Genomic DNA, 25,264 nt, shown 5'->3' with positions numbered 1-25,264 from the left:
GGCTCTTAACGGCCGGTCGATTTGGGGACTGTGGGAAGACAATAAATGAACGACATGTATGCCATTTGAAGCGCAGTGAACTCGTTTCTTTCCCCAAAAACAGAGAACAAAACGAAAGACGAGCACAAAAAGTATTTATATTCTTTTTTTTCGTTTGCGGTTTTTAATGTGCCACACGTCTGTCGCTGCTCCCCCAGTGAAAAAGGCCCCTCCTCTTGCCGCTCCAACGCCTCTGTTCTTATTCTGTTTCATTCTCGTTGCACATGGAGAAACAGTGCTGTTGAACTAAGTAAATTTAAATTGTAGCAAATTAAATTACTTGAAATTGTGGGTTTGTTTTGAAACCACGCTAATGAAAACATCAAATATTTGTATATTTATGATCTAAAAGTAGGTCGCTATTGTTTTCAGTGCACCTTTGCGGGTGGTCTTTGTCGGACGTACAAAAATATTCCGTTCCGCCCTTCCACAGCCCCCACAAACCCCTCCCTCCACCTCCACCCCCTACCCCTACCCACACCATTCGTTGGCTCAGAGTGAATATGGTGAATACACGGAGTATGTACGTGAGTGTTTGCTCTTGTTAACTTGTTCGCTTGTCGTTTCATTCGTTTCGTTTGGTTTGGTTTCGTTGGTTTCGTTTCATGACGTGCTTTCATGTCACTAAATTTGATTTTGTGTCGCAGACAACACGGCAGCCGCAGAGCAGCTACAACGGAATTATGGCCATTAAATTGGCTTTTTGTCTCGATACACTCCCATCCCATTCCATTGCAATTGTGTGAGTGGGCGTCGCTTGTGTGTACCTGTATCTGTATATGTATATGTGCTTATACATTTATTATTGATATTAGCCACGCATTCATTATAAATGACAAATTTTCCATTTACCTTTCGTGCCGCTCATTCGGACGGGTTAATTTCATTTGGCCCGCTCTTGTTTATTAGCCACACATTCACTACATTTTTCCCTCCTTTATTTCTGTGTAATTTCACACTCGAGTGCCTTAAATGCTTAATAATATGTCACATCATGGCGAAAAGGCTTTTTGGGGGGGCGCTTTCTGAATTCGGCGCCACAGCGTCACACGCTCGACTACCCGAAAACAGACAGACATTTTGTAGAGTGTGACTTAATTGAAAGATTTTGTGGAGGGGCCACAAATCAAGGGGTTCGAGCAATATACATATATGTGAGCTAATTGACAAATTTGGGCTAGTTGGTGTGGGGAAATGGCTTGAAAAATAGGCTTGTAATGCTATCAGTTGCCAGTGAATAATATTTAGCAAATCTATGGAGACTTTTTACACTTTTTTAGTGCCTTGATTACCTCACGATATCTTTCACACCCAAACAGTGTCGCACAAATAATAAATTCACACCTAAGCAAATATGCTAGACATACATTGACATAGAAATTTCTAACAATGAGCTACAAAAAATATCACAATGTATCTTCTTCTTGCTTGTTTGTCTCTAAAAAAAAAAAATCGTATAGAATCTATTATTTGATAAGTTAGCAAATGCAAAGTCAACCGCAATTTCAATTATTCGACAGATGTTGTGTGCGAGATTCGTATAAAAAGATAATCTTTAATCTGCACGCTCCTTCAGTCGGCGTAAATAAATTCAAATAACAGCGTAAATAAATTCAAATAACTATATGGATATCAAATAGCTCGTTTGCACTTATTTTCCGCTTCATTCAACATCGATTTCAGACCTTCGTGTTTGATTAGAGCGTCAAAAGGAAAAACTATGCCGATAATCTATGACGCCCAGCGATATGAAAAATAAAACCACTTCACTTGGTGGACATTGTGCGTCATGTTGTCCACGCAATTGCCACCACCGAAGCGGACTGTAATCCGAACGAACTACACTCCACTCTCAAGACAGCACCACCATCACCACAACCATACCCTGTTCCTGCTGCTCCTGCCCCTCCTGCCGCCCCATCCAGCGGTAGCCAGCAGCAGACAGAGGGCGACCTTTTATGGCATTGGGATATGGACCCCTGCGGTCGTTTGCATTGCAAAGCGTGCAACGCAAGAGGGGTCAAAGTGACGGGCGAGAGGGGGGCGCAGAGTGTGCGCTGCAGGGGCTGAAACGACAGCCAAGTACACTCGCCAAAATTGTGCAGCCAAATGCTTTTCAATATTTCTAGTAAATATATATTTATATTTCTATAAATTCTATATTTCGTTTCTAGGTTTGTATTATCATTGCTCAGGCTTTTTTAGCATAATAAATAGTTTGTAGTTACATTTTGTTAGCCCTATTTTTTGTAAGTGCAAGGGAGGGTGGCGGGGCTTTGGCTGCCGTGGCAGGGGCTAACATGATTTGCACGCTTCGTTGCTTCGGTTGCATTTAACATGCCTGCGGATGGAAGGGGCAGCCAAGGGGTGGCAAGGGGCGGCAAGCGGAGGCAAGGGGCGCAACAGAAGGTGAACTGATGGCGTGTGGTTTTTGCCGCCGCTGCGGTTTCAATTCAAGTGACCGTCCATACGTCCATCCATTCAGCTCCCCTCCCCTCCCCTCCCCTCCAATGCACCACCCCATCCATTCCACTTCGAGCCACCGCATTTGGTTACAATTTGGTTTTTGAAGCCGCGGCGCCGCAAAACGCGTTTCATTCTGCCAGCAATTTCGTTTCGTTTTTCAGTTTTCGGTTTTTTCGGTTTATTCGGTTTACTCGGTTTTCGATTTTCCATTTTCGTGCCGTGCATGTTGCAGCGCCATAATGTTCACAAGCTGCAAGTGGCCGAATGCAAACCGTAAACTCTATATGGAAATAAATTATGACACTAATGCCACAAACGAACGAACAAGCGAACGAGTGAACGAGACAAGATCGAATTTCCCCTTTTCAGTTTGTGTGTGTGCAGTCGTGTTGTTGCTTTGTTGTGTTGTTGTGCCGTATAAATTATTTAGCGGCGCCTAATGGCAATTAGTTGCAAGTGACACGCGGCAAATCAATGAAATTTTTCGTGTAAGGTGAGCGAGGTGACGACCGATGGCAAAGTAATGGAAATCATCGCTTAGTCTGCGCATGAGTTATGGCACATAAATAATGCGGGCACCCCGAACCTTTCGGCTGATTGTAAAAAACCAGAGATAAAGCAAATGTTTAAAGGCACTAAGTTCGTTAGTGACGAATAGCGCTGTTCGGGGCGCGAAATTTAGTAGGTGCTTGATCACATTTTTTTAAACCCAGCAAGTTACATTTACTGCTATTGTTTATGTTAGTTACAATAGTTGTTAGCCCATAAATCAAAACATCCTATTGTCGTGTACCTAATGAAATTTGTAATATTTAACGAGCGTACATCACTTCTTTGAAGCTGTGAATGTCTGAAGGCTGTGTTATTATATTTATATTTAATTATATGTATTACGTTTGCTAATAAGTACTCTAGTACGTTAGTAAAATAAAATGAAGTACCTGCAGTACCTTCACTAAGTCAGTAAAATTTTAACAATATACAAAAAATCAATATGTACGCAATCGACATTTCAAATTAGTAACAAGGGTTTAACTTTTTTTAAAAGTATTAGTTATCAAATAGAAAGAAAAGTAATACCTAGTGTTCCAAAGAAATCACTCAATTAGATAAGCTCGTCGCATTCGATAATATTCATCAAAGCAAAGGAAGCGTTTAGGTCGGCTAATGCCCCTTAATATGCTCAACTTCCCTTCCGGTTTGGGGGCCACAAATATCCCCATATCCACACGCCCCCTCCCCCTTTTTGTGGAACATATGCAACCGAATTTCTTGAAGCAAATTGGGGCGTGGCACTCCAGTGCTGCGTGTCGTAAATGCTTCATTTGGTATGCACATAAATTATAAAGCAAACACTCACTCGCTCACACATTTCCCGCCATGCAACCAACCCACCACCCACTCCACCCTCTGAGTTTTCCGCCGCCCCACCCACAACACCTCCACTCCGCCACCCCCGCCACCTCCGCGCCTAGTTCTGCTCTTCCATAGACAGCTGTAAAAATTTATCGATAAATGTTTAATAGCTCAACACGCACATTGCCGACCGAGAGCCAACGAATGCGCATAAATAAATAAATGGAAACATAAATAAATAAAGCGTTGTGGAAAGAACGTAAACCAAACACACACACACACAAACACACACGATCCCAAGTCGAAGTAGATGCCTCCATCCCCACTCCTCGTTCCCCACCCACCGACCCGCCACCCAAAACCTCTATATCTTGTATTTAATATGAGCAAACATGCGACGAGCGTGTAAATATTTACTAATGAACAATATTTACTTTGTTATTAAAGTAGTCGAGCCAACGGATGGCCAAGAATTGTAGGTTGTTTGGGGGGGAGAAGGTGTGTGTGCCTGTGTGTGTAGAGGTACACTTGGGGAAAAATAGAGGTCTTTATATCACCTGCTCACCTGCTTTTCCGTTAGCAAGTCAAATATACTCTTTAGACATTAACATAAACATTATCATTGAATAATGTGCAAAAAATGGTATTATTAAGAAAAAGATAATATATATCGACCAAGTTGCTTCTAAGAAACTTTCTATATATCTAGTTAAATGCCGCATTTTTTGGGGCACTCTTCGCGTTTCTGAAGTGTAGCTCGGCTTTTGCGTGTTAATGGCTACGAGAGAGGTGCCAGGCGAAAAGGTCTGCCCCTCCAAGAGTCGAACACTCCGCTCTCGTCGCCCTCACACGACTCTTGATGTCGTGATTTGCGGCATGAACTCAAGTGGATGGACGGACATACGGACGGACGACGGACAAACTGACTGTGAAGATGGTAGCTGCCACACGGCCATAAACAACTTGATTGCAGTGCCACGCCTGACCGACTCTTGCCCCTGAGCACACGGAGCACTCGGAGCACCTTCCTCCACCACCATCCTCTTCCGCGTTCGCACTTCACTTCCAAACGAGAGCTTCAAGGGAGCAGCGATAATTGCCCTGAAGGGCAAACCCAATAGTGACAAAAGTGGCATTACTTTTCAATTTTCAGCAAACACTCGCGCACTCACTCGCCCGCTGCAACAACATAATCAAAGCACGGCAATCGTTTAAAATTTATTTTAATTATGACCAAAATCCCGTACAACACCCCTCGCGGGCAAAAACAAAGAGCCCAAACACACGGTACGATGTAGCGTGCAAAAAGGGCGAGCATTCGTACACCCCCCACCACCACCCCATAAATTTTGCATTTAAAAAGTAACAAGAAGGGTAAGATTCGAGGCAAGTTGAAGGGTGGTGGTGCACGTAGCATGAATCATGCGTTATATATATATGAAAGTTCCCCCTTCGCAAACTCGCAAAAGTGTTGAGACAACAGCTACAACGAGGGGATCGAACGGAACGGAAAGCAAATGGGAGCAGGGGAAAAGTGTGTTTAAAGAATAAAAGGGGGAATAAACACTGCAAAAAATATTGTTTCTATAGTATGATTCATCAAAAGCGTAACATCTTATAAATTTAGATTAAATGACGGTTAAGAAAATATATATAGACAAGAAAAATACATGGAAAATGAGAAGAAATCAGTAATCAATACTGTAAGTACTCGGCTTTTCGCACAGTGCACTCTGGGCCAGGGAAGGCAAGAGTCTTTCTACTTCGTCCCCTTCTGAGCTTGTCTGTATGCAAGACCTGTTTCATTATAATTATGACCCTCATCAAAAATATTTGACTCAAGCGGTTTGTTTCCCTCTCCCTTTAGACGAAATAAAACATGGACGTACGGACGGACGGCGACCCTTTTTTTTGGTTCATAATTTCATTGAGGATAATTTGAAAATGTGCTACGCCATGAACGGGACGTTGGTCCCCTGACTTTCGCAACAACCCCGTTTTTCTGTTTTTCTTGCCCTCTTGGGCAGAGGGGGAAAATATCTTCTTTAGATTTTTATGGTGAAAAGCGATTACGCAGCAGCGCAGCAGAAGCGACGGAAAAGTGCCAAAATAACGATTAACAGAGGGGAAGCGGCGGCAGGAAGTGGGCTAGAGCTTAAGGGTTGCTCAGCACACCCCGCCTCTCGCCCCTCAAAGCCCATATATTATATATATATATACATATATATATTTTCCAGATCCCCGGAGGTATTCTCATTTTTCTCGGCCCGAATTTATGAGGGTTGCTCCGTTCGTCCGTCTGTCTTTCTGTCTGTCTGTCTGTGCATAAGTAATGAATGCGAAATGCCAGGCAAATTTGACTTTCCCCCTTGGGATGTTTGCGCACGCTTTTGATTGACTGGATTTTTGGGATAAATGCATAGAAGGTCGGGGATATGGTAGTGCTACAATCGCTACAAAGGCCAGCTGCACATACGAGCATTAGGAAGCAGCAGGAAGTTGGCGATGCGGTTACCGTAATCAACAGCAAATGCTACAACAAATACAACAGCGGATTTGTAACATTTCCTGGGATCCTGGGATTATGGAATAAAATTATAGAGTGCGAGGCAAAACATAACTGACAAGGGAATCCAAATGCCACGCGTGTTTCCCATCATTGTTTGCCGTTTTGTGCACACATTTGCCCCCTCTGCAGAAATTTGCAAATTAAATGATCCCATTGGACGGGGCCAAGAAGCTTATCCGTTCAAAACAAAATAAAAAAAAAACAATCTGTTCGCCAGGGGCAAGAGGATATATACTATATTTGGTCAGGACTTCATCCGTTTCGGCTTTGCAGCTTCAACGCTTAAGGGCAAGTGCTTCGTGGTTAGCAAAATGCTTACTCAACCATGTGTCAGCAAAATGTTTAAAAATCCCACAGGGAAAATAGAATAGACAATAGAATATTTTCTGCATTTTATCTGAAAGTATATGTATGTACTTTTACCTTCTTCTAAAATCAACTATCACATTGATAAGCGATAAATTGCCTGACTGCGTGTGCTTCACACTCAGTTGGTGTGAGTTTATCCGTCGAATACAATTAGATTGCCTGTGAGTAAATAAATCTGAGCAAGTTTCCAGTTCTGCGCATCGTATTACCTTAGGAACACCCTATACTTAGCCTCCCAAGGACTCTTTTTCCTCTCATTACCTTCCATTTTCCTGCTACCATTGAGTGCGGCTACGTATGTGTCCTTTGCACACGTTCCACATTCACTTAGAATATAAAACAAAAAGGAACCCGACATGTGAACAACAATATTATCCTGTCCTCCCCTCGCTGCTGGGTGCACCCCATCATCCCATTTCCCTATCCCTATCCCTATTCCTAGACCTATCCCTTCCATTTCTGTGTTTTTGTTTCCCTTAGTGAGTTCCCCTCGGGTTACTTCGAGCGTGTAATGTATGCTTTTCATGTGTTTTTTTCTTTTGTATGCCATTGTTTAGCACGGAGTTTCGTTCTGCTTCCTTTTTCCAGTCTTTTTGTCTTGCGGAGCAAATAGGGATCGTTTAGGAGAATCAACAGCAGGGCTGTGGAGATGCCTAGACACCGACAAACTGACGACGTGATGTCCTTGCCATGCAAAACATTTTGGCAACACACTTCCAATTTGAAGTTGCGACGGATGGTGGAGAATAAGGTTGTTAATTTTGTATAGCTTTTTGTCCTCCAGGACTTTGTCTTTCCTCATTCAGTTTGGGTGACTAAATTGAAAAAAAGACACAAAAACAGACGAGTTCTGCCTCCTTTCAAGTTCTACAATGATACTTCTTTAAATACCTATGAATCGAATTTCATTATAAAACTGTAGAGAGTATTCTTTATCTATTGTGTTATATGCCTTATACAGAAGAACAAACAAAAGTACTTGACCCCAAATTTGTGAGCTTTAATGAACTGAATTTTCCTCACGGACAGCTACAAGCTAAGTACTAAAATGTGGAGCACTTAATCATCAAGATTACCATCCCCTGATGCAAATGTAGCCACTTTGATAATTAAGGAGCGCGGAAAAATGTTGATTAATGTGTCGCTGGGATTAATTACAGATAATTGGTATAAATATCTCAGGCGAGCCACGCAAAGCCAAGGACATTTCACTCCTTGTCCAGCTAATTTACCTGAGGAAACCAGAGGAGAAAAGCCAGCAAAGCAAGCAGGAGCAGGAGCAGGAAAATGTGCGCAGCTGGCGATGGAAAAGTAAAAGCCACAGAGCAGGGGAAAAGCAACAAATATGCTTAATAAGTAAACAAGGGGAGGAAAGGGGACTCGCAGGAGGGTGATCCGGAACAGGACAATGCGGCACGTATAATTACATAGCCGACACCTTTTTGCTGCTGCAGAATGGGAATGGGAATCGGAATGGGATGGGATGGGGAGGGTTTGCCCAAATCCTGAAACTGCAATCAATTTCAGTTTCTATGTTTCTCCCCGCTCGAAAAACTCTCTTCTGACCTCCATGTCGTCCATGTCCTTTGTTTGAGTTCCAGGGAAATTTAATACAAAATTATTTGCGCTGAAGGGAAGGAAACCTGAGGAATGAAAGAACAGAAGACAAGGAGGATTGCCCGCAGGAGGGTTGCTCGCTCGATTTCGATTCCCAAAGGGGGACTTCCATGTCGGAAACACAGGAAAAACACCCCAGCTCTCGGCTTTTTGGCATATTAAATGCTAATTTTCCTTTGATTGAGTGCATGTTTTGTTGCAGAAACCAGTTTCCTGCCTGGACCAATCCTGCCGCCATCGATGCGCGCAGCGAGTGGAAAGAAATCATGCTAAGTACCATGAAAATTAATTGATTTGCGGATTAGTTCCTCGGGCAATGTGTGAAAAGGGAAACAGTAGCCATCCAGCCATCCAGTCAGCCAGGCAACCAGCTGCTGCCCAGTCAGGCCACTCCATCCATTCGAATGGAAAATATCGAAAACTACTCGACTCAACTCGACTCACTTGGCTTTTGGCCCTTGTTCGGATCCGGGAACGTTCTTGTTTTGGGTTCTCGGCGTTCCCGCTCAAGTGGCCGCAAATCGTCGAGTCCCAAACGCACATGCATGCATATCTTTCGATATTGAATGAGAAAGGCCAGCAAAGAACATGAATAAATAAAATGCCAACAGTCGCCCCAAAAGCCATGTATGTAGATGGGGTTGGGGAAAATAAATACAACATTCAACGATGGTCGCGTGATGCCTTTGTTATGCTAAAAATACCAATTACCATATAATAAAAATATTACAAATCATTGTAACTCAGTACTTAATTAAGCAGAAGCTTCAAGCCATTTTCATAATTATTACATTCGATTTCTCTGCCAATAATATGTTTAATTACTTGACTGATTCATATCGAAATCATTGAAGCCACAAATGATTTACTTAACTTTCATTTATGCCTGGATGCACTTAAGTAAACACATAAAACCATAACGTATCAAGTAGGCAATGAATGATTTAATTGATTTAATTTGAGTTTTGTTTTGCCTAAGGTCAAACAAACTTTGGGGCCTTTTCGCTGGTTAACTTGATGGGGATTCACTTCCATTCGCGATATTCCAATCACGACTCACGCTGCCACCATTACAGAATGCTGATAAGTCAGGCAAATATGCTCGAAGCGAATGAAAATCAGAAACAAGCAATGGAATTGGGGATTGCATGAGAAAGAGGGGCGAGTGATGCGGGAAATTCGATGACTTCGGCGTACAGCTGAGGTCATAGGATTGGGTACATATATATTTAACGATATTTTCATCCATCATCTTTCTTGGTTCGTAATTGTTCTCTATGACTTTAATCAAATAGGAATTCAGTATACAAACATATCAAAAAATGAGTAAACATTTTATAGCTAGGTAGTTTGAAGAGCGCTATTTAACTATCCTCCGCTGTTTGTTGTACTGTATCCGTTGGGCGTTTGGCATGCAAATTGTGCGCTGCGCCGTTCTGGCTGGCCATGCGATTTCTGGGCCAAGAGAGGGTTACGAGGGATGAAGTGGGGCGTTCGTAGGGGGCTTGTAGCGCATTTCCAGTTCAATGCTCAAATACACGAGCTGGCAAAAAGGCAGCAGATGGAAGGGGGGAGAAGTGGCAACAACAACGATGATGGCAACGTCTTCAGTTGCGCACACATATACTCACCAATACAGTTTCAGCGAGCAACACTGAGAAAACTATAGAAAACTCATAGTAACTCATACATGCAATACATTTTAATCCTATTACAAATATTTGTTTGATAAATCATCTGTTTGTTGCTACAAAGAAGAGGCTATAAAATAAGTACTACCAACTCTAAGTTATTTTCAGTGTAATGCTGATGCATATCGGAAAGCATATTAAGACTCTGCAGCAACTCGTAAGTGTGTAAAATGATCAGCAAGTTGCAAAATGCAACACGAGACCCCCGAGGAGGTGGGGTCTTCTGGGGAGTTGGGGGCGTGGCAGTCAGTTTGTTGTGTGGTTAGGACAAAGCGCCGGCATATTAGAGCGAGAAAGAGGGAGAGAGACAGAGGGGCCAGAGGAGAGAGAGCGAGAGGGAGTAGGGCAAGTTGCCAGCCAGTGTACAAGTATTAAACATTCAAACTGCGAACAATGGCAAACATGGGAGCCTCCATGCCAGCAGAAGGCAAAGGGGTACAGAACTTACATATATGTACATATGCACATCTACATATATATTTATTTACGTATGTATATGTGGAAGGACCAAGGCGCGGTTCACTGAATGCGATGAACTATGGCATGGAATGCTGCTCCTCTTTTTTCTATTCATAAATCACCCATTGCCATGCATTCTTTATGCGAACTTTAGAGAAAAAAAAGGGAATTTAATTCACACAAAGGTTGCACAATAATTAAGCAAGTTCTTTTTTAAATTATCAATTTGCTGATGTGTATTCAAAGACTCATCGTTTGTTCAGTATGTAATACAATTTTATTTCAAAAGGAAATGAATCAAAGGGACTATGTTGATAAACTGTGCAGTGTATGTAACTTTGGTTTTCACCAATATTTCATATTGTGAAAAGTTCACGTACCGTGTGTCAAATCTGTGGCCATATTCGATGAAATGATGTTATATGAAAAACGATCCCTAACCTAGGGTTAGTCCCCCACGAAATAGCGCACTAAGTAGTGGTCATATCACGTTCATTCACAGCTGACACATCAGACAGGGAGGCGAGTGCGAAATGAAATGGGTATATGTAGCATGAGTATGGAGAGTATGGAAAGAGGGGAGGGGGCAGGCAGCACCCACTTAGGCATTCAATTCGAAATGCCTGAGGGCAATAATAAAACAATTCCGCACACACTCGCCCCCTTCGGGAAACCATTGTGCATGGAATTGGTAACTGTTGGCTGGGATAACCATTTTGGTCTGTGCCAGAAATGAAATCTATTGTCTGCCAAAAAGTTAACGCACTTTATTGCTATTGTTCAGTGGCGATGGGTGGAGGAGGAGGCGGCAGCGGCAGCGGCGGCGACGGAGGCTTGGAGCTGGCTGATGGTCTTATTCCGTGTGCCCCACTCGAGTTCCACTCCAGTCATTTGTCAAGTGAGCTCTCGTTCTGTAGCTGGCAAACCAACCCCACTCCATGCCCCTTCTTAGCCAACTTTGCGGCCAAACAGAGCAGGGCACATAGGAAAATAAAAACGATGATGAAGTAAGTGCCAGCATTGGCAAGTCGAAGTGTTTATGCCCTTCAAGTTACCGACTCTGATTTTAGTCAGAAATTACTAGCTATTATAACTAAATTATAACCTAATATATGCTGCAGACATAAACGGGCGTGTTATCGATGTATTTCGAAAAAGTTGTTTAATTAAAAAGACCTTATATGAATGTATCATAATTTTGCAAACCGTATAATGATGCCCTCCAAAAGTGTATGTAAAAAAAAATCAAAACGAGCCGAGAAACCGAGGAGAGGAGCTAACGAAGGAGAAGAAGCCAGCAGACGGAGCAGGGAGAAAAAATGTTGGCAATACAATATTTTGCCATTATGTCGAACAATAACAAGTCGACATAAGTAGATGTCGGGCCAGAGGAGCAGTGGAGCAGAGGAGCCGAGGAGCCGAGTTGCAGAGAATGAAAATAAGAAAACGAAGCGGACAGAGAAGAGCCCAGGCGAATAGCTGCCAATTTCAGGCTTAAGTGTTCTTTTCTGGCCCCCAGTTCCCCAGTTTTGCCAGTTTCCCCCAGATGCCCCAGCTCTGCCCATCAGATAATGGGCTACAAGACATTGAGCCAAAGAGCAACGACGCATATGAAATTTAATACCACTTCACCTTTATTTTCTTCTCCCTCTTCTCGTCTTTTCTCCCTTCTTTGATTTTTTCTGCCTTTTTGTGCGGCATCCGGCGCTCCTTCAACCTCTCCCCCCTCCCCACTTATTTTTGGATCCCCCACTCTGTTCACCAGAGATTTGAGCGCTTTATTAAGCGTATTTAACCGCCGATTTTATGAAGCTCTATGATTTTTAAAGTGTCATGAAAGCGAAATCAGGGTGTAAGCTTTCGAAAGCGATTGCTTTTTATTATACCAGTAGCAGAGATAGCTGTCCTGCTTAATCATCATTTAATTCTGTAGAAGTACATTTATTATATAAAAAATATATGTAAATAGTTAGGCGTTGGAAAAGCGTATTCTCGGAAAAGACCAGAGCAAACACAGCGGGGCAAAACAATGAGTTAACAAATACAATCCACATTTTATGCTCACGAAAATGAGGCAAGAATTAATAAAAGAAGCGGTCTGAAAACCGAGAACACACTCGCACAAACCCGGCGAAAACATTTCGCATGAGCAAGCACAAACAATTTGGACCAGAAACGGGGGGGTTTTAGATAGAGCAGGCCAGGGGAGTTGGATTGAAAAAGAAACTCGACAAGAGCAAAAAAGGCAGAAAAACAAAAACTCGGGGCAAGAACAAGAGAATTCTTTTTCTGCACAGAACCCAAGAACGTGGCATGGAATCCAAAACAAACAAAAGCAAAAAAAAAAAAAAAATAAAAAAAATAAACGAAGAAAACATTCGAGAAGTGGTGGGGGTAAACATTAATATTAAACAAAAAGTGGATGCAACAGCAAGAGGACTGGCAAATGGGAAGCGAAATATAAACGACAAAGTTTTTTCCACTCCGTCCCGATTTTTCCACCCCCCTCTCTCTTTCCTCATCACACGGCGCACAAGTTGCTCCTTGTAGAGTTGCAAGTTTTATGGGGATCTGTGCGGAGTAAAGAGCCTGAGCCAGAGACAGAGCCCTCCGCCATGTCATGTCTCCTCGAATCCAGCAATGCTCCAATCCACTCCACTCTACTCCACACTCCACTCCACACTCCGCACTCCACTCCTCTCAGCCAGAAACTGAACTCCAGTGGCGGACTTGGCTGAAAACTTTGGCCAACAAAGCAAAGACGGGCGGAGGATGGCAAAAAGAAGTGTGAAGGGAAACATTTGTAAGTCTCAACCACAAAGTTTATAACGATTTAAATACGTATTTATTTGTGTATATCCCAGGCTTAAGAGATTACTTTTTTTTTGGGTATATTTCGGATCAATTTATCGTTAGATTACCGTTGCTGAATTTAAAAAGCACTTAACCAAAAAACCCATTCGATGTTTGCATAGCTGAATGGCTAATTATTTCAATATCACCGTATACTTCAATTTCAAGGTATTATATCAAGTTAAAGATCAGTTCTTTTTGAACCGACGGTGTTGTATGCAAATGATCGTGTTATGCTCTACACTTTGAACAATTCAGTTTAATTAGGCATCGTAAAAACAGGAAACATATAAAATGCCATTAAAAATGCATTAAAAGCTAAACAAAAACTGTGAACGAACTGGAATCGAATAATTGGCGATTGCATGGTGATTAATTGCCGGCAGACTTCGCCGCGCCACATTCTCTCTTTCCACTTGACCAACAAATTGTAATCCGATCCGCGACAGAGAAAGAAATCGCTTCGGATCCGAGGCAAATCCAAGACAAGTTGCTTTCGTTGTTAACTGGTTTGCTTTTTGGCTTTGTTTCAGTCATAAAAAAAAAGTTCAGAAAAAAACCCAAAAAGAAAAACATTAAAAAAAAAACCACCACGAGGCATTTGAAAAATGTGCAATTGAAACTAATTCGGTTAAGTGTTGAGCAGGAGAGAAAAGGGGGCAGGCAGTGCACAAATTCGTGGCATGCTGTGAAACAAGTTGCAAGTTTAGCTAGTTGGGCTGCACGCACGCAGCATGCAACAAATTTCTCAGCGTTTTTATGGAGCTGCCGGGTGATGGTGGCAACCAAACAGTTGCAACAGCCGCGGAAAAAAGACGGAAAAATTAACACCGCCGGAGTCAGCTGCACACAAGCGGTCGTTTTCATTAAACCTAATCTCGTTTTGCGCAAAGATACACTCAAAAACCAAGTAAAACCAAGTAAAAATATTCACAAAATATGCCGGAACTCCATGAATTGTAAAGCCAGCATACAATCCACTTTATGACTAAAGTAGAATTTACGACACATTGATTTTAAGTTACTGAAATATTTTTATATTTTTTTTTTAACCTTGCAATCGTTTTTATCTTTTTTTACATTTTTGGTTAAACTATGAGTTATAGTTTCGTTGATTTGAAGTGTATTTTTTCGATGGCAGCTGCTGCTCCCATTTGTGGCAGCAATTTGCCGTTTCTCGTGTGGCAGTCTGTAAATTTATTAGTGCGAAATGAGATAGACAGATAGAAAATGTATTTTATTTGCTTTCACAGAATAACAAATACAAAGTGTACTCCATATCCGCAGCTGTATCTGTATCTGTTTATCCACAAGAAGTTTGAAAAATGCTGATGACCATAAACGGGTTAAATGAGAAAATATTTGTTCAACTTATTTGCAAATTACTTTGTAGTCATACCTCACATTTTCCCTGCTGCATAGAGATTTGCAAATAGCAAGTAAAACACACAAAAATAACTAAAAGCCAATTGCAATTGGCAAACAAAAAAAATAAACCACCAACAGCAAAAACAAGCTAACAAAGTAACCAAAGAGTAAGGGTGTCTGTTTTCGCAGCCTTTTTGGCATTGTTTCGGTTTAGACGTTTTATTTTTTTCTGCTCGTTGCGTTTTGCTTGGCTTTGCCTCAAGTGTTTCTTCTCACTTTGCAAAATGCAAAGGAAAAGAAAAATGTTGCAGCTAATTTGCTTGTTCAACTAGAAGGGGGAGGGGTGGTGGTGTGGCAAACGGGGAGCCGTGCAGAGCGCAACAAGCAAAAAGCCATTTCGCAATTTCAATTGTGCACGTCAAAGTGTTAAAAACGGCACGCGATTTATTGTACAAACGCACACAAGAAGAAAAACGCAGTTTTCGAAGCAAAATCTAATTGAGAATGTTATACATATATCATATTAAACATTAATATTAAACATTTCTTTTAATATATTATTATCAGGTGAACTTAATCAAAAGCCTTTGTTTTAATATATGTTCGTACTTTGCTATATTACTTGCATTTCAGTGTATTAAGGCCATTAGCTTTTAGATGAGCTGAATAAGACTTTGTGTTCCAAGCAAGTCAAAGTTTTTAATTTTCCTGAGCATTTCGTTGACGTCGTTTTTTATTGATTTACTGCCTGCAACCAAGTGTGAAATTGACATGCCCCCAGATAAATATTTGCTAAAATATGCAAGTTGCCCGTTTGAATCTGTGTTTTCGCGTTTACTCGCATTTTATTCTTCTTTTTTCCATCTCTTTTTTAAGCGTTTTCCATGATTTATGCCAGCTTCATTAATCTGCGAAAAGACGAAGGAGCAGCGCGGGTTTGAATGCTGTTTATCTAGCCATCGTTTCTTTTGGCGCTTTTAGCGCTAAGCACAAAACTGGATGTTGGGAAAAATGAAATCAAATTGCCGTTCATTAATAAAGCCAAGAGTGCCAAGAGTGGCAAGTGTGTGTATCCATCGGATACCGCCTGTCAATAGAGCAAGTCTATGGAATTCAGCCTGTTTTCGTACTACACCTCTCTCGCTGGACTTAATCATTTGGAAGCGAGCCACAGCTGCCGACTTCAGTTTATGCCAATTGAAATGCAACTAATTTGTTGGCTCCCCTTATCCTGCCCCTCCCCTTTGCCCACCAGTCCAGTTCGTAATTGTTGTTGCATGCCTATAAATTATGATAATTATTTAATGCAACCACAAAACGACAGTGGAAATAAATCGAAAAAAAATATAAAATAAAGTTGAAAAAAGCTATAGTTGAAAACTAAAATTGTCTGCAGATAGCCATGTCATATTAAGCAATTTATTGATGGAAAGAGACAGAGAAACCGGCGAACTATCTTATTTTTTCTCGATACCTACAATTATCACGCAAATGTCCATAATAATCATGTGGATAATGACTATTATATACATCAATCCATCTAAATGTGTGTGTACACGATAATCATGCCGAATACAAAAGGCAATTTACGTAAATTACACAAAAAAATCGCAGAAAATTAAACAATTTACAAAAGACAAGCCCCCCATTAATAAACATGAAATATTGTTGCGGCGAAACTTTTGTAATGAACCGAACCAACCAAAATCAACAATACAGGGAAAAAATTAAAATATATGGTAAAAAAAATAAACGTGGGTACATAAAAAACAGATAAACGAAAAATAAGCTTAAAAAAACTGAGAAATGTATATGGCATAATCTTTTTATGGCCATAAAGCTTAAGCAGGCAGTCGGCATGTTTTTTTTCTTTTTTTTCTGTCGGCTTGAGGTGTATGTTTGTTTAATTATTTCAGGCGAAAAATGGAGTGTACAAAAAACGGAGAGCGAAACTGAGCAGCTGCCAATTGCAGTGGCAATAGTTAATTGTAAACTAGTATTTTTGCAGGATTATCGTCAATCTCAGGAAGGCAAACACATAGTTTTCACAATTCCTGGCTAACTATTCACAAAACTAACCTCTCACATTTCCATACAATTTCCCTTCTCTGTGGAGGAGCACTCACTATAGAAGTCGAGGGCCCTCTCCGCAGTGAAACCATCCATATCGACCATAAAGTTGCCTTCTCCATGGGCTTGATTATTTACATTTTCCCCCGGCGACAGCGACGAGGCGCGGCGAGGGGGCAAAAAATGAGTGGCGGTGGAGCTGCACACACAGAAAAATAAATCAACAAGAAAAAAAAAAAGTAAAACCAAAAGATACCTTGCTGTGAGTTTCATTTGCGTTGCGGGGAAGCTAAAGCCGCCAAATAAAGAATCATAAAAGATATCAAAATAAATACGAGGCAGCCGAGGGGCCGAGGAAGCAGTTAAAGCTTCAGTAGCATTGGGCTCAGCAGGCGCTCTCATTGTTGTTGTTGTTGCTGTTGTTGTTGGTTGCAAATGCTTAGCTGGTATTTAGAGGGAAAAAATAAATAACCAAGAAAAATCCGAGTCGAAGTCGACGACGCGCCAGTCAAACAAATAAACTCGCCAAAAACGAGCCAGCTTGATGGACTGCGAACCTCGCAGACCAAAACTTCCCCACCTACGCCGCCTCTGATTTCTCTCTACCCCTCTACTCCTCCTACTTCTCTTGCAAAACAACTGAAATCCGCCGCTAATCAAATAAACAACAGAGTGAGTTTTATGGGACACACGAAAAGAATCTGAAAAACCTTTGCATGACCAATAGATACATTTTATGTGGTGCCTTTCGGCACGGATTATGACGGAAAAGATACAACCGAAACTAAATAAGATGATACCTCTTTGTAGGCGCCGGAATTTCTCTACACTTTTCCAACTAAAATTTATTCGATTTTTCGCTATTTTTGGCCTCCGAATTGTCGGCGCGTGTGACTGAATAAAAAAAAGAAAACCCAAACAATTTAACAACATATCAACTCAGATAAGACATAAACAAGTCAAAATCTACACGAGGTTTTTTTCCCCCCGCTGTTGTTATGGAAACTTTAGCTCGTTTATCAAATTGCGAGACAATTTTTGTATGTGCGCTCAATTAGCACGGGCTAATAAAGCTTAAAATAAATATGATGTATATACTTATTGTTTAACTATTTTGTATGTATCAATCGAGCTCTTTTTTAATTTGAAAATTCTGTATAGAAACTGAACTGATTCAGTATTTAAATAAAGAACCATGGTTGATGGCCCAGGGAAAATAATGCAATAAATAATTGTTTGCTGCCACTTATGTCAGCAGAAAAAGGCATAAATTTTGTAATTAGGAAATGTTCCATTGCACAATGGAATTTCAGTTTATTTTTGCTCGTTTTTTTGTTTACGCTGTCTGCAGCGGCTGCTTATCAGGCATTGTTTTCATTTCGTTTTATTTATACTGTGTCATAAAAAATAAATATTAATTGAGATTATCGCAATGTGATATTGCTATATTTACACGTTATAATTAATTGTTCTTATTTATTGAATTTGCATAGCCCCTTAACCCCCTGCCCTCTAGTCACAGTTTAAATTGAGTTATTCGCACGGTGAGGAATAAATAAATACGCATGTATATGTTGCATAAAATTAAACGTGTTCAAATGACATTAAATGTGGTTTTTTATTGAGCTTTCATTTCGTCTCATTTTTGGCCTTTGCCCATCTGCCAAAACGGCGAAATACATATATAAAAATATGCAAATTGATATTGGCCGTGTGTGAGTATAATATAATTTATCTGCATGTTCGGGCCGCCCTGTGGCTGGCAGCATAAATTAATTATCAAAAGCATTCATTTACATGGCTGACTGCGCGATCCGACACCCGCTGGCAGGCGGCACCCCCTGAGCCCGCCCCATAGATACTGTATCTCACGGATACACAATACGTGCACATACAATATGCTCAAGTGTGTGTACGTGTATGGACCCCCTCCCCCTCTCCTCACCCCCATCCCATTCCACAGGCCCAGAGTCAATTTAAAAAAACATCATCACAATCAATTTGCTTCGTTTCTCGTGATGGGAATTAAGTTTTTGTATATTTGTGTATCTCTCGCCTTTTGCCTCTGCATCATCGTCAGCTCTTGTTGTATTTTGTTTCGGGTTTTTTGTTTTTTTTTTTGTCTTATTTGTATTGTTGTAGTTGGCCCACATTATCTAGTGAACGTTGAACGCTTTCGTGCCCCTGTTGTTGTAGTTGTGCCCCCTCCCCGTTTATTGTTGTTCTTGCCTTCCTACATGTGTTTAGCGTGTTCAGAAATTTGCTTTTTTAATGACGCTCTTGTTGATTGCCGGCTATTTGTTATTAGCCCCCGGAGACCCCGCGAAGCCCCCTAAAAGGCCCCATTGTGTCGGCTGCCCTTGTTTTTAGCTCATTTGCAAATTTCAGAATTTGCAAATTTAATGCAATTTATTAATAGTTCGAATTGCTTATTTATGGTTCGTTTCACTTGATTTAGTGGTGCAAACATTTTCAGCCATTGTCATGATGACAGCAAATGGATTTAGATGAAGGCATACACACAAGTTTCTCAATTTGGTTTTATTTCAGAGGTTCTGAAAATGTTCGCAGCATTTTGGGGATTTTATATTATTTAAGTTCTCTTATCGTAGATAGTTTGTTGATTTTACAAACGTTTTTCGTTTTATTAGTACTTAAAAATTCGGAAACTATAACAAAAAAATTATTAATAGTACAGCTCTCTTTTCCTACAACTTAGTTGTACTATATAATTTTGATTTTTCGTTACTTATCTTATCTACAAATAGTTAAGTGCAAATAAATCACAGACTTAAACAGCGGTTGCTTTTTATTCTAAGCGCATAAAACTGGTTTCAAATTAAGTACCACTTAGTTCTATTATCAATAAGATAATGCATTTGGGAATTCTGTAAGCAAATAACAAGCTTCTAGCATGTTATTTTTTTTTATTAAATTTAATAAATAGAATCAATTCCAATCGAATTCAGTGAAATTAAAAGGATTCAATTCAATTTGCGCAGAGTATTCCCTTGACTATCGCTTGTCAGAGCTGAGAAAACGGAATATAATCCATTTTCACAGTGCTGGAACTGAAACTGAATTGAACTTAGCTGAACTGAGCTGAGCTGAAATTGAAATTGCAAACTTCGAGCTCGATGCTAATTCGCATGGGCGGACAGATAGGCAGTTAGACAGGCGGAAAGTCAGACAGACGGACGGACGGGGGAACGGGGGCGGAAACGAACCAACTGACTTGCAAACGAAGCAACGTTTGTCACTGTCGGGGCGTTTTATGAAAATTGAACAAATCAATTAAGTCTAATCGTGCTTTGCCTTTGGGTGGGGCCCCAGTAGTCGGGGGCTCTGGCATTTGTTTGGCCCCCTCTGACAGACAAATGGACAAATAAATGTCTGCATTCGGGGGCCAATGCCAGATTGCCATGGCTTTACTGTAACTACTGCTCGCTAAAAGCGAAAAGAACATAAATAATATATGTACAAAGCTTTGCAGCTAAAGTAGTAGTAACAACAACAACAACAGCGCCGGGGCACATGCTACAAATTATGAACACTGTAATTATATTCGTATAATATTTTGTCAGCCAATTGACACATTTGCTGTGGGTGCAAAAGAGCAGGCTTATGTGGGCTGGAAAGAGACGGAGCGACGGGCAATTACGCTGGAGCTCTCGGCAAATGCGCAAACCAAAGTCGGTTAACGTGGCTCTTGGCTGCAATTGTTGGCCGCCATCTGCGGCAGTTGCGGTTACCGTGGGGCAAGTGCGGCACTGCACAGTTGGGCAAAGTGAAGTATGTACGAAAAACCAACAAAATGAGCCTCAATTGAATCAATAAGGCCGAAATGTTCTTATTCAATAGAAATATTATTACATCATAAGAAAATGGAAGTGAAAGAATAACAAAGAAAGTTGTACCACACTCTATCTTTATCTCGACTTGCCAGCTTAGTTGGCACTGTGACACTTTAAAGTTCTTTTGGCCGAATATCAACTGTAGCTGACGGGTTGGCTGACTTACTTGGCCATTGCTGGCAACTTTTAGCGGCGCACAGTGTGACAAATTAATACGTATGTATGTAGGAATATGAGTGTGCTACCATGTTCCCCGGGCTCGTTTCCATATCTGTGTGCATGCAGTTCTACACACAAACTCGACTCGGTTCAGTTTGGCTCGTTCGCTGCTGCTGCTGCTGGTGCTAATGACCGTAACTAAGTTGGCGTCACGATTGTGTGCGCCACTGGAAGCCAGATTCCCCACCCCTCTCCTCTTCCCCATTCATACAACCCTGCTCCCCGGCACTATGAAACCCCCCTTGTGCGGTTTACTTTGTACCGGCCATTTGTGTAAAATATTTTAGTGTTATGGCCGGGCCAAGAGAGCGCTGCCTAATAGTCGCTTAATTGTATCTGCGTGTGCGTATCTGTAGCTGTGTGTATCGCCCAGTGTATCTATGCATTTATGACTAAACAGTTGTTTAAATAAACACTTTTGGCATGTTTACCCGAAATGCGTCTGCAATGTTTACTTAATTAAATCGAAAAATGAGCAAACAAAACGAAACGAAACAAGAAACGCAAACAACAACCCTACCCTCAGTCTCTGTCTCAAACTATATAAACTTAAATTTAAATAAACTTCAGATAAGGCAACGGAGATTTTGCTTCCGGAATTAGTAGAGTAGTAGAATTAGTAGTAGTAGTAGAATTTGAATTTGCACAGATAAGCTGAATAATGAATTCGAAATGCTCGTTAAGTAAATGTATTTTTTAATGACACATAATTTATGGCCAAATGCATAGTTGAGAAGTGAAAGATTTGCACAGTAAAGCTTATATTAGTTGATACCTAGTGGGTTTTTAGTAATACCATCTATAAAACTCTATGTGTATTATTTTTTATATATTTAGAAAGGCAAAATAAGTGAACAATTTTTAACTTTTCCGCACTTTCATTTAACTGACATTTGGGACACACACACACATAAGCCCGATATTCATTTTCATAATTCGAGTAAATGCAAAACACGCCCAGTGCCGCCCCCTTGCCCCATCATCGCCCCACCAATACCACCCCCACCTCCCTCACACCGTACCGCTCCCCCCGTTTTGTTTATCGCTCATCGTTCGGCGAACGAGCGCCGTGTGCGCTGTTTGGCATTCGGTTCGCTTGACGCGTCGCCGCAGGCTTCATTAGGTGAGCGTGATTCCGATTCGCATTTCCATTTCGACAACGATTCCCATGCCCCCCGCTGCACCGCCACCGCCCCTCCTGCTGCCCCTCCTTCCATCCCTCTTCTTGATGACCCGCGAATTCCGCTTGTCTTCCCACATTACGCTTGCAAAACGAAATTCCATTCCATTGGTGCCGAACAAAAACCCAAATTAAATCCACTTCAATAAATCTCAAAAAGGTAACAAACAAAACAAAAAAAAACAAAAATCAAGCACACCACCCGGCCTGTCAATTTTCTAATCGCCCGAAATAACAACAAAAAAACTCCATTTAATTACAAATCGGCTTAGATTGAAACGCCTTAATTGGCATTAGCTCGAAAAAAAAATGTGTACACGAAATACTTGTGTTAAACGCGGCAGCGGTAAGTGGCAAGCGGTAATTAATCAAACTGGAAATCAATTTAGGCTCATGCTCTCTCGTTCCCACTCTTGTTTTCTCTCTTTCTGGCGCTATCGCTATCTGTGCTGTGCGAGCAAGAGAGAAAGTGTGGAGTATCTTTGATATGTGTAAGCTTAAACAATAGAGATTTTATTACACCTAATGGTTGGCCGTTTGCTTATGAGCCCCATGATTATTGTAAATAAAATAAGTTAATTACTGTAACTTACCTTTTTATAAATCCAAAATAGTCGCAATTTCTGCTCTGGATATGCGCGTTCCCGATTTATAGACAGCATCCAAAAGATGAAGAGAGGGCGCGGGGGTCGGGTGGCAATGAGCAGTGGGTGGCGATGGGCAGGTGATGATTCCTTGGCTTGCTGGCCTGCTCGCACCCACAGTGAGCGACAATCGTGGGGAGAGGTTGGGGGTGAGAGTGAGAGAGCACGCGAGAGGGCGTAATAATCCACAAAAGAAACTCCCAAACTCCCAGCTCCCGGAGCTAACGGAAGGTGAAATGCAAATCCGCAAAATTTTCCTAGCAGCGCAATCTCAGGAATTATTTTCCATTTATGTAAGAGCGAGAAAGAGAGAGAGAGTCAAACTTGGCTTTTCCTTCTGCTTTTCGCTGCTTCTGCTGGATTCTATTGCTGCTGCTGCTGCTTCTTCCTTTTCTGCTTGTTTTTCACTTCTTTGACACTTTTTGCATTTGCTTCTCTTTTTCTATTTTTCTTTTTTTGCGACAAATGTATGAACTTTTTTATGAGGTTAGTTGTTGTTTTTTCTTTATTTCTCTACAAATACACTAAAAAACGGCACTTTGAGTAAGGCGAGGGAGGGAGACAGCGAGAGAGGGAGCGCGTGTCCAAGCTCTGTTGCCTTTGCCTTCTCTCCGCATGTACATATGTATTTGGCAGAACAGAAGCTGCTCCACCGCACAAATACACGTGTACATGCATAGCCAGAGAGGCGGTGAACAGAGCTTGGGGCATACAAAAAAAAAATACACGGGGGAGTTGTTGCACGACAGCGATACGGTGAGCGGGGTCGGGGGAGGAGGACACGAAGAGAGACTAAACGACCGACGGACTGACGCGACGCGACTTCACCTTGCACACGCGCGGAAATTGGCGAGAGCGACAAAGCGACGACGAGTTCGTCGTTTGTCGGCGTTCTTTTACCGCAATGTTTGTGCGAAACATAAAAAAGCTTTGCACATACACAGCGGCAGGCAGTGCGAGCGAGAGACAGAGAGAGCGAGAGAGAGCGCAATACACACACACACACACAAACACATGCAGTGGCTGTATAGTAATTTTATTCCGGTACTATTCAACTGATGAAGCTTCTGTTGCTGTTGTTGTGGTTATTGGCAGCAACATATTGCCAGTGCCACACTCTCATTTTGGTTCGTCTCCTTTTCCTTTCTTTTTTTTTACTACTACTTTTTAGTAGTTTTCTTTTCCTTTTTTTTCTTTTTTGGTGATGATGATTACGCTGCTCTTTTAACACACAGAGATACACATACAAACGCACGCACAAGTCAGGCCCAAGTGGGTAATTTGTTTTATGAGTAGCGGCAAATAGCACTTGTGTATGATTGTCGCTCTCCTCCTTCTTCTCCTCGTTGCTGTTGTTACTCTTCTCTTTTCATTTTTTTTCTGTTGTGAATGACAGACAGCGACGAGTAATAATTTTTAATGCGTTTTTGGCATTTCTACGTTGCTTTGGGTTAATTGCTTGAAACGCGACGAAACACTAAATCACGCACACACAGATACGCGGTACGACCAGAGAGCGAGAGGCCAACAACACCTTTTATTTTGTTGTCGAGATGAATTAAATTAAATGCACATGAGGAAATCACACTAAGGAACAGCTTTGCTTACTTCTTTTCCACAGACCTTAGTCCTTCTTTCTTGTTGTTTTTGGGTTGTTGTTTTTGTTAATTAAAGATAGAACCTGATCCGCTCAGTGTTTTTTATGTTTTTGTTTGGCGACAGCGTTTTATCCGTGCTGTCCGAACGAACCGAAGGAGCAACGCGTACAAAAGCGCATAAATTGAGAGGCGAGAGTTGGCTAGCAACGCGCAGGGTTGTCGGGTATATGTGAGAAAATAACAAATACATTTCGCTCCCTATTTTGTTTCAAAAGGGTTGTTGTATTTATAAGATAGCGTCTCCAATATTGTTACGTCAATTTCAAACACTTAATACGCAATAAAGCTGCCAATTGCTTATAATAAGCGTAATATAATGTTTAATATTCTCAGCGGCCTGACAACCCTGCGGCATTTTCTACACACACATTCACTCCTTACATCGCACACACTAGCATTCCCATGCACATACACAAACGGCCTCTGAGCGGCATTTCTTTAATGGCGGCTTTTTCGCTCTCGCTCGTGCGCTCTTTAGTGTGCTCTCCCGCTCTCTTGCTCTGCCGACGCCATATTGCATATGACATATATATATATTGCGCAGTTACGTATGTTCATCTCTTTCCAATTTGTTTACAGTGCCGTCGTGTGGTCTCTCACTTGTCCGCTGTTGTTGTTTGTGTTATTGCGTTTGTTGCTCTTGTTATTGCTATGCCTCTGCAAATTGTTTTTGGTGGGGTCCTGAGGATTGATTACTGATTGGCATGTCGTTCGCCTATAGTCAGTTGCCTTTTGTTGTAGTTGTTCTTCCTTTCCGTTTGCTCCTTCTTATTGTCTTTCACCTTCTCACCACACGCACGCTGGCAAACACACGCACACACCTCACCACCACCTCCAGCGCCTCCTCGTCCT

At 41.5% G+C, this 25,264-nt stretch overlaps 1 protein-coding gene across 2 annotated transcripts in view; it reads right to left on the bottom strand.

Moving 5' to 3' along the window:
- The window catches only part of LOC122614743 (uncharacterized transmembrane protein DDB_G0289901), a 79,587-nt gene extending 55,098 nt beyond the window's left edge, over positions 1-24,489 (bottom strand). The window contains exons 1-2 of one of the 2 annotated variants that reach the window (XM_043789392.1): positions 24,363-24,489; positions 22,704-23,278 (exon numbers count right to left, since the gene is read on the bottom strand). The gene's annotated coding sequence lies outside the window, so the exon portion shown is untranslated. Of the gene's footprint in view, positions 1-22,703; positions 23,279-24,362 lie in introns of those variants that run through there. The other variant, XM_043789390.1, reaches the window with a different exon arrangement.
- Between the last annotated feature and the right edge of the window lie 775 nt (positions 24,490-25,264).

The sequence above is a fragment of the Drosophila teissieri genome, chromosome 2R, assembly GCF_016746235.2.
Source record: "Drosophila teissieri strain GT53w chromosome 2R, Prin_Dtei_1.1, whole genome shotgun sequence".
Lineage (NCBI taxonomy): Eukaryota > Metazoa > Arthropoda > Insecta > Diptera > Drosophilidae > Drosophila > Drosophila teissieri.
This window is presented reverse-complemented; position numbering and strand designations above follow the sequence as displayed.